At 45.1% G+C, this 13,458-nt stretch overlaps 1 pseudogene; it reads left to right on the top strand.

Moving 5' to 3' along the window:
* Nucleotides 1-209: 209 nt before the first annotated feature.
* LOC114235862 (cytochrome c oxidase subunit NDUFA4-like) lies at nt 210-2,757 on the top strand (annotated as a pseudogene).
* Nucleotides 2,758-13,458: the final 10,701 nt, after the last annotated feature.

Below are 13,458 nucleotides of genomic sequence, written 5' to 3'. Positions count from 1 at the left end.
GGTGGGCTACTGTCTTTCTCTGTGGTACATAAAACAGTGCTGCTTCTGGGACTTCCCTGTAGTTAAGGGAAGTGTCCAGTGGTTACGACTCCGTGCTTCCACTGCAGGGGGCGCGGGTTCGATCCCTGGTCAGGGAACTAAGATCCTGCATGCCACGCAGCATGGCCAAAAAAAAGATGCTTCTAACAATTGATGGTGTCTAAGAGCAGATGAAATACAGGGTATGTATTTGTAAGTAAAAATATTTCGTAATAAATTTTTATTTATTTTTACTGAAGTATAGTTGATTTACAATGTTGTGTTAGTTTCAGGTGTACAACAAAGTGATTCAGTGATTCTTTTTCATATTCTTTTCCATTATAGTTTATTACAAGATACTGAATATAGTTCTGTATGCTATACCGTAGGACCTTGTTGTTTATTTTACATATAGTAGTTTGTATCTGCTAATCCCAAACTCTAATTTATCACTCCCCACCCGCTTTCCCCTTTGGTAACCATAAGTCAATCTCTGTGAGTATGTTTCTGTTTTGTAAATAGATTCATCATTTATATCATATTTTAGATTCTACATGTTAGTGATATCATATGATATCATATGATTTTTTTTCTGATATGTGTTTTTCTGTCTGACTTCACTTAGTATCATAATCTCTAGGTCCATCCATGTTGCTGCATTTGGCATTGCTTCTTTTTTTTTTTTTTGGCTGCACTGGGTCTTCGTTGCTGCACGCGGGCTTTCTCTAGTTGTGGCGAGCAGAGGCTACTCTTCATCGCGGTGCGCAAGCTTCTCATTGCAGTGGCTTCTCTTGTTGCAGAGCACAGGCTCTAGGCACGCGGGCTTCAGTAGTCGCAGCACGTGAGCTCAGTAGTTGCGGCACATGGGATCTAGAGCACGGGCTTAGCAGTTGTGGCACACAGGCTCAGTAGTTGTGGCACATTGGCTTAGTTGCCCCACGGCGCATGGGATCTTCCCGGACCAGGGATTGAACCCGTGTCCCCTGCATTGGCAGGCAGATTCTTAACCACTGCACCACCAGGGAAGTCCATTTCATTCTTTTTTACGGCTGATTTAGATAGATAGATAGATAGATAGATGTGTATAGATATATCACATCTTCTTTATCCATTCATCTATTGATGGACACTTGGGTTGCTTCCACGTCTTGGCTATTGTAAATAGTGCTGCTATGAACATTGGGGTGCATGGATCTTTTCGAATTAGAGTTCTCCAGGTATATGCCCAGAAGTGAAAATGCTGGATCATATGGTAACTCTATTTTAAGTTTTTAAGGAACCTCCATACTGTTTTCCATACTGGCTGCACCAATTTACATTCCCACCAAGAGTGTAGGAAGGTTCCCTTTTCTCCACACCCTCTCCAGCATTTATTATTTGTAGGCATTTTGATGATGGCCATTCTGACCAATGTGAAGTGATACCTCATTGTAGTTTTGATTTGCATTTCTCTAATAGTGATGTTGAGCATCTTTTCATGTGCCTACTGACCATCTGTGTGTTTTCTTTGGAGAAATGTCTATTTAGGTCTTCTGCCCATTTTTTGATTGGGTTGTTTGGTTTTTGATATTGAGTTGTATGAGCATAACAAAATTTTAAATAACAGTTCTATTGACATATAATTCACATACAATACATTCACCCATTTAAAGTATACAATTCAATGGTTTTTAGTATATTCACAGAGTTGTGCAATCACACAATACATGGTCTTTTGTGACTGGCTTTTTTTACTTAGCATGTTTTCAAGTTTCATCTGTATTGTAGCATTATACTTAATTTTTAAAGTGATCCATTCACTCCTCAACTCACTGGAATCTGGCTTCTGAATCCACCTCTTTATTAAAATGACTCGTGTAGGTCACAAGTAATTTCCTCATTATACAGTCTAGTGGACATATCTCAGGCTTCATTTCGACCTCATTCAACACAAATATGGGTTGGGTGTTAACTAAATGCCAATTTTTACTGGCATCACTCACTTCCTTCTCTCTGACAGGCTCCTTCCTCAAATTCCACACCTCATGCTCATTTGCCTGTTTCCCTGTCTGGACCTTCTGTGTCTGCTTCCTTGGTTCTCCCTTCCCCTCTCCTTTGGCTTGTCTTTGGCATTTGTCCCCTCCTTTGACGTTCTTCCAGTGATATCCAGCAGACTGGTATCCTCCATGATCAAGCCCTCAATCTGACACAGGCCCTCAACCTGACACAACCCTCAATCAGGTTGTATCTTCAGCTCCAACCTCTGTTTCTCCACCTGCCTGCTAGACCTTTCTCTCTGGGTGTTGCATGGGTGTCTCACCCTCCATGCTAGATGGAATCTCTCCTCTGCATAACTCAGCACTTCTCTTAAGCCACTTAAATTCTGCCTTTTACTCTTTCATTCAACAGAATTATTTACTCGAGGCCTGTGTCACAACCGTGCTCCGCCAGATCATTGGTCAGACCAAGAATCATCCTAGCTTGATCCCCCTCTTCGTATTTATTGCAGCAGGAGGTACTGGAGCAGCTCTGTGTGTCTGGTGCCTGGCATTGTTCAATCCAGATGTCAGTTGGGACAGAAAGAATTAACCCAGAACCCTGGAACAAAGTGGGTCCCAATGATTAATACAAGTTCTACCCAGTGAATGTAGATTACAGCAAAGTGAAGAAAGGAGGTCCAGACTTCTAAATGAAATGTTTCACTAGAAAGCTGCTTAGAATGAAGGTCTTCCAGAAGCCATCTGCACAATTTTACACTTGACCAGGAAATAGTTCCCTTCTCAATGCGTGATCATGTTGGTGTATTGTGTTGGGGTTTACACTGATTAATAAATAATCTGAAACAAACAAAAAAAAGTTACTGAGAATCTGCTGCTGTTTTTTTTTTATAATTTTTTTTAAAAATTATTTATTTGTTTATTTATGGCTGTGTTGGGTCTTCGTTTCTGTGCGAGGGCTTTTCTCTAGTTGCGGCAAGCGGGGGCCACTTTTCATCGCGGTGCGCGGGCCTCTCACTATCGTGGCCTCTCTTGTTGTGGAGCACAGGCTCCAGACGCGCAGGCTCAGTAGTTGTGGCTCACGGGCCCAGTTGCTCCGCGGCATGTGGGATCTTCCCAGACCAGGGCTTGAACCCGTGTCCCCTGCATTGGCAGGCAGATTCTCAACCACTGCGCCACCAGGGAAGCCCTCTGCTGCTGTTTGAAGTACTAAAGACATGTTAGAAAAGAAAACAAAGTCCCTTTTCTCCAAGAGCTTCCCTTCTAGGGAGAGAGCCAGGTGGTCAACCATGAACCTGCAATAGGGCCGGTGGTGATGAGTTCCTTAAAACAATTAGAACGGGTACAGGGATCAAAAGTGACAGTGGGATGTGCTGGTTATTCTCTGCTTACTGTCCCTCCCTCCCATACAATTCACCCATCGTCCTCCCTCTCAGCCCTGTTCCATGCCCCAGGGGCTGGCCTGCAAGGCTTCTTTCACCCAAACTCCCTCACCCTCTGCCTTCCTATTGGCTTAGGCAGAAAGAGGAGATGAGAGAGTTGGGGGGCAGTGGTGTGGTAGTAAAAGTTTATCAGCCAGCTTTCCAAGGAAAAGCAACATGATCTGTAGCATTTGCCCTTTTCTGTGGTGTAAATACTCCACCTTGAGAGATTTCAAACAGCCATCTTGATGTCGGAGTTGGAAAGAGATGCTTACCGTGGGCCCTGATGAACCAGTATAAGCCAGTTTCAACACACCATTGGTGGGAGGAGAGGGAAGTCTGGGAACGTCTTCTCAGCTTCCTCTTGTCCTCGGTCCTGGCATCCCTTCAGGACTGCAGCTCTAGACAACAGTGCCTCTTAGGCCACTCCAGCTCTAACGAGATGCTGATACCCCCATTCCCGCCTCCTACCTCTTCAGGCCTGGGACTGGGAACAGCTTCTTAGTGAAGCTGGCCCCTGGGTGCCTCACTATCCCTAGCTTCCTTTCCCTACTCCCAGCTCTTCATTAATGTTCTTCAAAATCCTTGTGGAATGTGCCGTCTGTTTCCCGTGGGACCCGGGCTCATACAGGAGGGTTGTCTTTTTTCGTAGAGTGCACAGGAAGGCCTTTCTGATACTGAAACACTGAAGCACAGAATGAGGGTGTGGGAAGTGATTCGTGTGTTGATCCTGCCACCTCCTCTCCAGTTTCCCCATCCCCATGCCTGGTAACCATTTCTCTTGTTTTTGATTTCCTGCAGTGCCAATCCCAGTTCTTTGCATGTATCCAAAAAAACGTTTGTTGAATTGTACCAAAACAGGGCCATCTATTGCTTTTCTTCTGCTCTCTAAAAAGTGTTCCTTGTTCCTATGAATTTCACTAATGCTCTTTCATTCTTCATTTGAATCTTCTATTGGGTCCATGCCCAGTGAGCCAGTGCTAACAGAAGCTGGTATAAAATCCTCCTACAAAAATTACCGTCCTCAAAAGAAAAAAAAAAAAAACAAAACACCACAGTCCTCTTATAAAAAGTGCTGGATTTGAGGCCACAGTAGATAATTTACATAGGTTGAGAAGATGAATTCAAAAGCCATTAAATCTAAGCCTATGAAATAAAAATCAGCACAATTTGCTACCATTGTACTTAAACTCAACATGAAGGCCAAGTGGTAAAATAGCATTCTGAAGTTACACCACTTTATACAGCAAATACCACTAGTGTTCATGCTGCCTGGTGGGCCTGGGTCTGAGAACAAAACGTTCCTGCTGTGGTTCTGCACTCCCCTCCCCGCCAGCTATTAACCCCCTGTGCCAAGGCAGGCTGCCTTCATGAGGCCCATTGTGTCCACACCCACTTCACCCACCAAGTGGGCCCCTTGCATCATGTCAACCAGCCTATCTGCAGAGGTATCAGCTTGGTAGGGAGAATGAACTCTTTGTGGAGAAGATTAGGATTAGGGCTGGGATTTGGGTTGAGGTTTGTGATGGTTAATTTTATGTGTCAACTTGGCTGGGCCATGGTGTCCAGATATGTGATTAAACATTACTCTGAATGTGTCTGTGTCTGTAAGGGTGTTTTTGTTTTTGTTTTTTTATATAATTTTTTATTTGTTTTATTTATTTATTTTGGACTGCATTGGGTCTTTGTTGCTGTGCGCGGGCTTTCTCTAGTTGTGGTGAGCAAGGGTTACTCTTCGTTGTGGTGCGTGGGCTTCTCATTGCGGTGGCTTCTCTTGTTGTGGAGCACAGGCTCTAGGCACATGGGCTTCAGTAGTTGTGTCATGCAGGCTCAGTAGTTGTGGCACACGGGCTTAGTTGCTCCGCAGCATGTGGGATCTTCCCAGACCAGGGCTCAAACCCATGTCCCCTGCATTAGCAGGCGGATTCTTAACCACTGCGCAGGCTTCAGTAGTTGCAGCACGCAGGCCTTAGAGCATGTGGGCTTCAGTAGTTGCAGCATGTGGGCTCAGTTGTTGTGGCTCGTGGGCTCTAGAGCACAGACTCAGTAGTTGTGGCACACGGGCTTAGTTGCTCCGCGGCATGTGGGATCTTCCTGGACAAGGAATGGAACCCATGCCCCCTGCATTGGCAGGCAGATTCTTAACCACTGTGCCACCAGGGAAGTCCCAGTAAGGGTGTTTTTGCATGAGATTAATGTTTAAAGCAGTGACTTTGAGTGAAACAGATTGCCCTCCATACTGTGGGTGGGCCTCATCTAATCAGTTGACAGTCTGAATAGAATAAGACTGACCTTTCCTGAGCAAGAGGGAATTCTGCCAGCAGACAACCTTTGGACTTGAGCTGCAACACTGGCTTTTCCTGCAGATGTTGGACTTGCCATCCTCCATAATCATATAAGCCAATTCCTGAAAATACATCTTTCTTTATATACACACATGTAATTGGTTCTGTTTCTCTGGAGAACCTGACTAATACAAGGTTGGAGTTGTGATTGGATTTAGGGTTAAAGTTAAGGTTAACATTAGGGCAGGGTTACAGTTAGGGTTAAGATTAGAGGGAGATTGGGGCTAGAGTTGGCATTCAGGTTGAGTTTGAGGTAGGGGTAGGGTTAGCATGAAGGGTAAGGTTAGGAATCAGGTTAGGGTAGGGTTAGGATTAGGGCTGGGTTGAAGTTAGGGTTAGAGTTAGGGTCAAGTTTAGGATAGGGATCAAGTCAGTTAAAATTAGGTTTAGTTTTTAGGATGAATTGGGAGATTGGGATGGACATATATACACCAATATGTATAAAATTGATAACTAATAAGAACCTGCTGTATGAAATAAATAAATAAATAAAATTCAAAAGAAAAAGAAAAGAACAACAACAAAGAGAATATAATCGGGACTTCCCTGGTGGTGTAGTGGTTAACAATCCGCCTGCCAATGCAAAGGACACGGGTTCAAGCCCTGATCCAGGAAGATCCCACATGCCACGGAGCAACTAAGCCCGTGCGCCACAGCTACTGAGCTTGCACTCTAGAGCCCGCGAGCCACAACTACTGAAGCCCGCGCACCTAGAGCCCGTGCTCCGCAACAAGAGAAGCCACCTCAACGAGAAGCCTGCACACCGCAACGAAGAGTAGCCCCCGCTCGCCACAACTAGAGAAAGCCCGTGTGCAGCAACAAAGACCCAGTGCAGCCAAAAATAAATACATAAATTTATTTTTTAAAAAAAAAGAATATAATTACCAGTAAAAAAAAAAAGTTTAGTTTTTAAACAATGACTGGGTTTAAGGAACATTAAGCTATGGACTAGGGCTTAACAGCTGATGGTGCATCCTATCACCCTGGGCTGCCTAACTCAAGACTGCTTTTGCAGTAAGAGAGAAATAAATTTTCTCACCTCTGTTATTTTGTATATTATTGTTTTCTGCAGCTGAACCAGACCCTGATTAATCCAGCACCCCAGAATGGGGTTACCTACTGCCCTACATGCATGCCAAGCACCTGTGCCTCCGCCATCAGCATATTTAGATCAGGGTCCTGCGAGCACTTGCCCGTGTTTTTTGGTCTGTATTCCTATTCGGCTCTGAGGTACCAGACAGCAGGAATTTAAGTTCCCAGCACACATATAGTGCCGGGGTCAGTACCCCACAAGGAACGTTACATCACATGCCATCTTCACTCTTAAACATGGAATCCTGGCCCCCTTGGCCATATGTCTGGCCTCAAGCATCCTCAGAGCCACCTGTCTATGAGAAGCCTGGAGGACAGGACTGCCCTCTGCCCATGCACTACCTCTGCAGAGGGCTGACCAGGCCAGGATGAAAACAGTAGTATGGGCAAATTCTGCCCATGACACGGACTCCTTCTAAATGCAGTGATCAATTAGTTGCTATGACCAGGCCCCCAAGAAGCTGCTGGGACAGGAGGCAAGCTGCACAGACTTCCTGCAGAGCTGGGATTGAGGGTAAAGTTAGGAAAGGTTGCCTCATTCTTGGGTGGTTGGCCCAAGACCAACCCAAGCTGTGTTCACATTCTGATTCCCAACTGCTTGTTCAGAGATAGTAGATAACAGTAGCAATTGTTATTATTATTATTATTGAGGTTTACAGTATGACAGACTCCATTCTAAATGCTGTATCTGGATCATCTCATCTAATCCTTACAGTAGCCCTATGAAGTAGATATTATTTTCCCTTTTTACAGATGAGAAACAGAGGCATGGAGATGTTAAATGATGTGCCTGAGGTCACAGAGCTGGTTAAGTGGTACAGTTGGGATCAGAACCCGGACAGTCTGAGACCAGAGCCCATGCTCTTAAGCACCATGCTCCACTTCCCTCCTAAAAGACCCACTCATTCAGCAAATAATATTAGTTACTGTCTGTTGAGCACTTTCTATGAGTCAGGTTCCATACCAGGGGTTCTCAACCAGGGCAATTTTGCCCCCCAGGGAATATGTGGCGATGTCTGGGAACATTTTTGTGCATCACCACTGTGGTGAGGGGTACCGTGGCATTGAGTGTGTAAAGGTCAGGGATGTTGCTAAACATCCTGCAATGCCCAGCACAACACAGAATTATCCAGCCCAAAATAGGGCCAAGGCTGGGGAATTCTGCTCTATCCTAAGCACTGTACATTTTTTGATTTAATCATCATAATAATCCTGTGAAACAGTTGCTGTTATTCCCATTTTACAGGTGAAAACACTAAGGTTTAGACTGAGATTAAATAATTTCTCCAAAGTCACATAGCAAGTGGATGAGGAGATAATTCAAACCAAGATCTGTTGGATTCTTAAACACCTTCTGCATCCAGGCACTGTGCTATTTGATTTATATATTGTATAAAGTTTCCTATGACTACTATCAAAAACTACACAAACTTGGTGGCTTAAAACAACAGAAATGCATTCTCTCAGGGTTCTGGAGACCAGACATCTGAAATCAGTGTCCCTGGGCCAAAATCAAGGTGTCAGCAGGGCCACACTCCTTCCAGAGGCTCTAGGAGAGAATCCACAAGTCAGCATTCCTTGGCTTGTGGCCACGTCATTCCAATCTTCAAGGCCAGCATCTTTGAATCTCTCTTTCCTCCATCTTCACATCACCTTCTCCTTTGTGTGTGGTCAAATCTCCCTCTGTCTCCCTCTAATAAGGACACATGTGATTATAGTTAGAGCTCGCTCAGGTAATTCAAAATCGTCTCCCCAGCTCAAGATCTTTTACTTAATCATAACTGCAAAGATCCTTTTTCCAAATAATTTAAAATTTACAGGTTCCAGGGATTATGGTGTAATATCTTTGGAGGCCATTATTCAGCCCACTTCACATATATCTTCCCAACCCTGCTCATAGTTTTATTATGCCTATTTTACAGATATACCCGGCTCTGAGGGACATGATCTGAGCTCTGGATGTGTATGGCCAAGTCTATGACCCCTATCAGATGAACCAAAAGCCTGTTCAGGAACAACCCCACACTCACCACACACATACAAGCACACACAAACATAGATTGATCCGACAGATTTGGCCTTCCGATAATTACTTCTAAATTCAGAAAATATTTTTAAACTGTAAATTACACTGCATTTTTTTAAAGGATTTTTTTTCTTTTTTTAATTAATTAATTAATTAATTTATTTATTTATTTATTTATTTATTTATCTATTTTTGGCTGTGTTGGGTCTTCGGTTCGTGCGAGGGCTTTCTCCAGTTGCGGCAAGCGGGGGCCACTCTTCATCGCGGTGCGCGGGCCTTTCTCTATCGCGGCCCCTCCCGTCGCGGGGCACAGGCTCCAGACGCGCAGGCTCTGCAATTGTGGCTCACGGGCCCAGCTGCTCCGTGGCATGTGGGATCTTCCCAGACCAGGGCTCGAACCCGTGTCCCCTGCATTAGCAGGCAGATTCTCAACCACTGCGCCACCAGGGAAGCCCTACACTGCATTTTTAACGTTGCTAGAGAAGACTACTTTTTAATCCACCTCTGAAGGCTTTATTTGCAAAGTGAAGACGTTCTTATAATGCAAACAAATAACTGCTCCCTAGTCTAGCTGTACCTTAACGCTGACTTTTTAATGAGCTTTTTTTAAAGTCAGGGACTCCACTGGTACTATAATATACTAATACCTAATATCTGTTCTACCTTTTTGTTTAACGCTTCATATTGACCAAGGGACTTTGGTCTGTATTAGCTGCTATGCTCTACATGCTAAGTCGGGGGCAGTGTGGGTGCCCGATGTGATAAGTGAAACAGGACAGGTAAAGTAAACATCAGTGACTATTCCACTTCATCAGGCAGTTTCCAGGTAGCTCCAAGGGAGAGTTCTCAGAACATTCCTTCTTGTTCTACCTTCAGAAGATTAAGATTTGGACTCATTAAAACACAGGTAACCACACCTCACCGAAGAAGATATACAGATGGCAAACGGGCATGTGAAAAGATGCTCTACATCACATGCCATCAGGGAAGTATAAATTAAAGCAATAATGAGACAGTACTACATACCTATTAGAATGGCCAATACCCAGAACCCTGACAACATCCAATGCTGGCGAGAATGTAAAAATAACAGGAACTCTCTCATTCACTGCTGGTGGGAATGCAAAGTGGTACAGCCACTTCGGAAGACAGCTTGGCAGTTTTTTACAAAACTAAACATACTCTTACCATATGATCCAGCATCGCGCTCCTTGGTATTTACACGAATGAGTTGGAAAACTTACGTCCACACAAAAACCTGTACACTGTTTATAGCACTGTAAAGCTGTTTATTTATAATTGTTAAAACTTGGAAGCAACAAAAGTGCCCTTCAGTAGGTGAATGGATAACTAAACTGTAGTACATCTAGACAATGGAATATTATTCAATGCTTAAAAAAAAAGGAGCTATCAAGCTATGAAAGGACATGGAGGAATCTTAACTGTATATAACTAAGTTAAAGAGACAATCTGGGGCTTCCCTGGTGGCGCAGTGGTTGAGAATCTGCCTGCCAATGCAGGGGACACGGGTTCGAGCCCTGGTCTGGGAAGATCCCACATGCCGCGGAGCGACTAGGCCCGTGAGCCACAGTTGCTGAGCCTGCGCGTCTGGAGCCTGTGCTCCGCAACGGGAGAGGCCGCGATAGTGAGAGGCCCGCGCACTGCGATGAAGAGTGGCCCCCACTTGCCGCAACTAGAGAAAGCCCTCGCACAGTAAACGAAAACCCAACACAGCCATAAATAAATAAATAAATAATTCCCATTAAAAAAAAAAAAAAAATTGTTAAAAAAAAAAAAAAAAAGAGACAATCTGAAGAGGCTGCATACTGTATGATTCGAACTCTATGACATTCTGGGGAAGGCAAAACTATGGAGACAGTAAAAAGATCACAGGTGGTCAGGAGTTGGGGGAAGGAGGAATAAATAGGCAGAGCACAGAGAATTTTTAAGGCAGTGAAAACACTCTGTATGATACTATACAGATGGATACATGTCATTATACATTTGTCCAAACCCATAGAATATACAACACCAGGAATGAACCCTGATGTAAACTATGGACTTTGGGTGATGATGATGTGTCGATATAGGTTCATCAGTTGTGACACACGTATCACTCTGCTGGGGATGTAGATAATGGGGAGGCTAAGCCTGTGTGGTGGCAGGTGTATGTGGGAACTCTTCGTATCTTCCTCTCAATTTTGCTGTGAACCTAAAACTGCTCTAAAAAAAAATTAAGTCCCTCTTTTTTTTTTTTAAATTTATTTTTTATTTATTTATTTATTTTTGACTGTGTTGGCTCTTTGTTGTTGCGCGCGGGCTTTCTCTAGTTGCGGTGAGTGGGGGCTACTCTTCCTTGTGGTGGGCAGGCTTCTCATTGCGGTGGCTTCTCTTGTTGCGGAGCACATGCTCTAGGCACGTGAGCTTCAGTAGTTGTGTCACGCAGGCTCAGTAGTTGTGGCACATGGGCTTAGTTGCTCCGCGGCATGTAGGATCTTCCCGGACCAGGGCTCGAACCCGTGTCCCCTGCATTAGCAGGAGGATTCTTAACCACTGTGCCACCAGGGAAGCCCAAGTCCCTCTTAAAACACACGCAGGTGACCTAGGAACCTCTCTGGTGTTCATGAGACCCTTTCATTTATTCATTCATGGGCCAATGCTAGTTGAGAGCCTGTGTGCCAGGCACTATGGAGACACAATGGGGGGCAAAACCGCATCTATCCCTGCTTTGATGCTGCTCATGCCTGAGTGGGAGGAGTAGACCCTTCACAATGAGGACCAGGAAGAAGAGGAAGGCGGCTCTATGACAATGGTGGCCCCAGAGCTGACCTTCCTTTAGGACTTAGTCCAAGTACCACTGGTTCCACAGGCTCCCAGGGGCCTCATTCTTTGAATTCCAGCCGTCTGGCAAGGCAGCACCCCGCCATCCTCCCATAATGCAGTGTGTCAGAGCCCCCTTATCCAGCACTTTCAAACCTGGAAGCCGGTGTGTTAATCAAAACAAAGAGTGAAATCACTTAAAATGAAGTGTCCCTTAAGCATTTTATTTTTATGTAAATCACATAAATATTCCTCCATTCTTTTACTGTGGAGTCAAGGCTGTGCTTATAGATCTGCCGCTGGGAGTTATGAGTCCTCTTTCTCTCAGGAAGCATGTCCATGATTTATCCCTGAGGATTTCCAGTCTCCATTTCTTTAAAGTGAGGGGAAGTGGTAAAGATGCTTGTGAGGCAATCTGAGTTCAGAATCCTGGCTCTTCAGTATCTTTCCCCCTATCTTTTTCTCTCATCTACATCTAAAATGTTTTTGGTATGATTTGCCTTTATTAAATCCTTCCAAAGCATTTAGGTTAATTTTCCAGAAAAACCTTTTGCACTCAGATTTTACCAGTTTACGTGATATTAATTAAATTACATTAAGTGCAATAACAAATCACAATCAGGTTTGGGAACAACTGATTCTGGGTAAAAAAGGTCGGGACTTCCCTGGTGGTCCAGTGGTTAAGAATCCTCCTTCCAATGCAGGGGACAAGGGTTTGATCCCTGGTCGGGGAACTGAGATCCCACATGCCGTGGGGCAACTAAGCCCGTGCGCTCTAGAGTCCAAGCGTCACAGCTACTGAGCCCACATGCCACAACTGGAGAGAAGCCCGCGCACCACAACGAAAGATCCCACATGCCGCAACGAAGATCCTGCGTGTGCAACTAAGACCTGATGCAGCCAAAGAAATAAATAAATATTTTTAAAAAAACCAAAAAACATGTCAAGTATGGAGGCAAAAGTGTGCAGGGTTCTGGTGGGTTCTGGGTGGTTACACTTTACAGAGGGCATGAAACTTCCCTGGTGGGCCAGTGGTTAAGACCACTGCAGGGGGTGCAGGTTCGATCCCTGGTCGAAAATGTTTTATGGAGGGCATGGGGAGTGAAGGTGAGTTAGGTGAGTGGGCTAAGCAGAGTATGGTAAGAGGGCCTCTACAGATCCTTGGCTTGAGAGCATACCGGAAGAAGTCATGGGTCCAAGCCAGTGTAGCTGGGGCATCAGGGCCTGCAGGCCCCATGGAAGGCTCTCCCAAGGTGTTTCGGAGGCTGGGGGTTAACTAAAATGGATAAAATCAGGAGACCAGAGCTGGTGGAAGGGAAGTGGGGCAGGGTGCCCTTCTGCAGCTGTCACTCAGGCCTCCAAAAGTTCACGGGCAACTCCCAAGATGATCAAAACCAAATTACTGAGGGCTTGTTCTTTGTCTTTGCAACTTGCTCTAACCATGGAAGAAAAAGCCACTTACTGCCCATCTCTCGGCAAAAAAACCTCCCTGCTGTACTCCCACGGCTGGGCAGAAAGAGGAAGAGTGCTCCTGTTTTGAACCCCTGGCTCCCTGCTGGTCAGGCCGGTTGCCACAAGCCTTGGATCAGGAGCGTCCAAAGAGCTGGAATGAAGTGGCAGCCCTACCACTCCGGAGCCAGGGAACTAGGCTGGCCCCTCCTCACTGCTCACAGGAGCGGGATCGTACTTCACCCAGGGAGCCCCTACGGATCACCTGCACTATCTCCGTGGCATCTCAACAGTAGTAAGCATCCCCCCCA

This window comes from Balaenoptera acutorostrata, chromosome 1 (assembly GCF_949987535.1).
Source record: "Balaenoptera acutorostrata chromosome 1, mBalAcu1.1, whole genome shotgun sequence".
Classification (NCBI taxonomy): Eukaryota; Metazoa; Chordata; class Mammalia; order Artiodactyla; family Balaenopteridae; genus Balaenoptera; species Balaenoptera acutorostrata.
The sequence above is the reverse complement of the archived record's forward strand: the minus strand, read 5'-3'. Positions and strand labels throughout refer to the sequence as shown.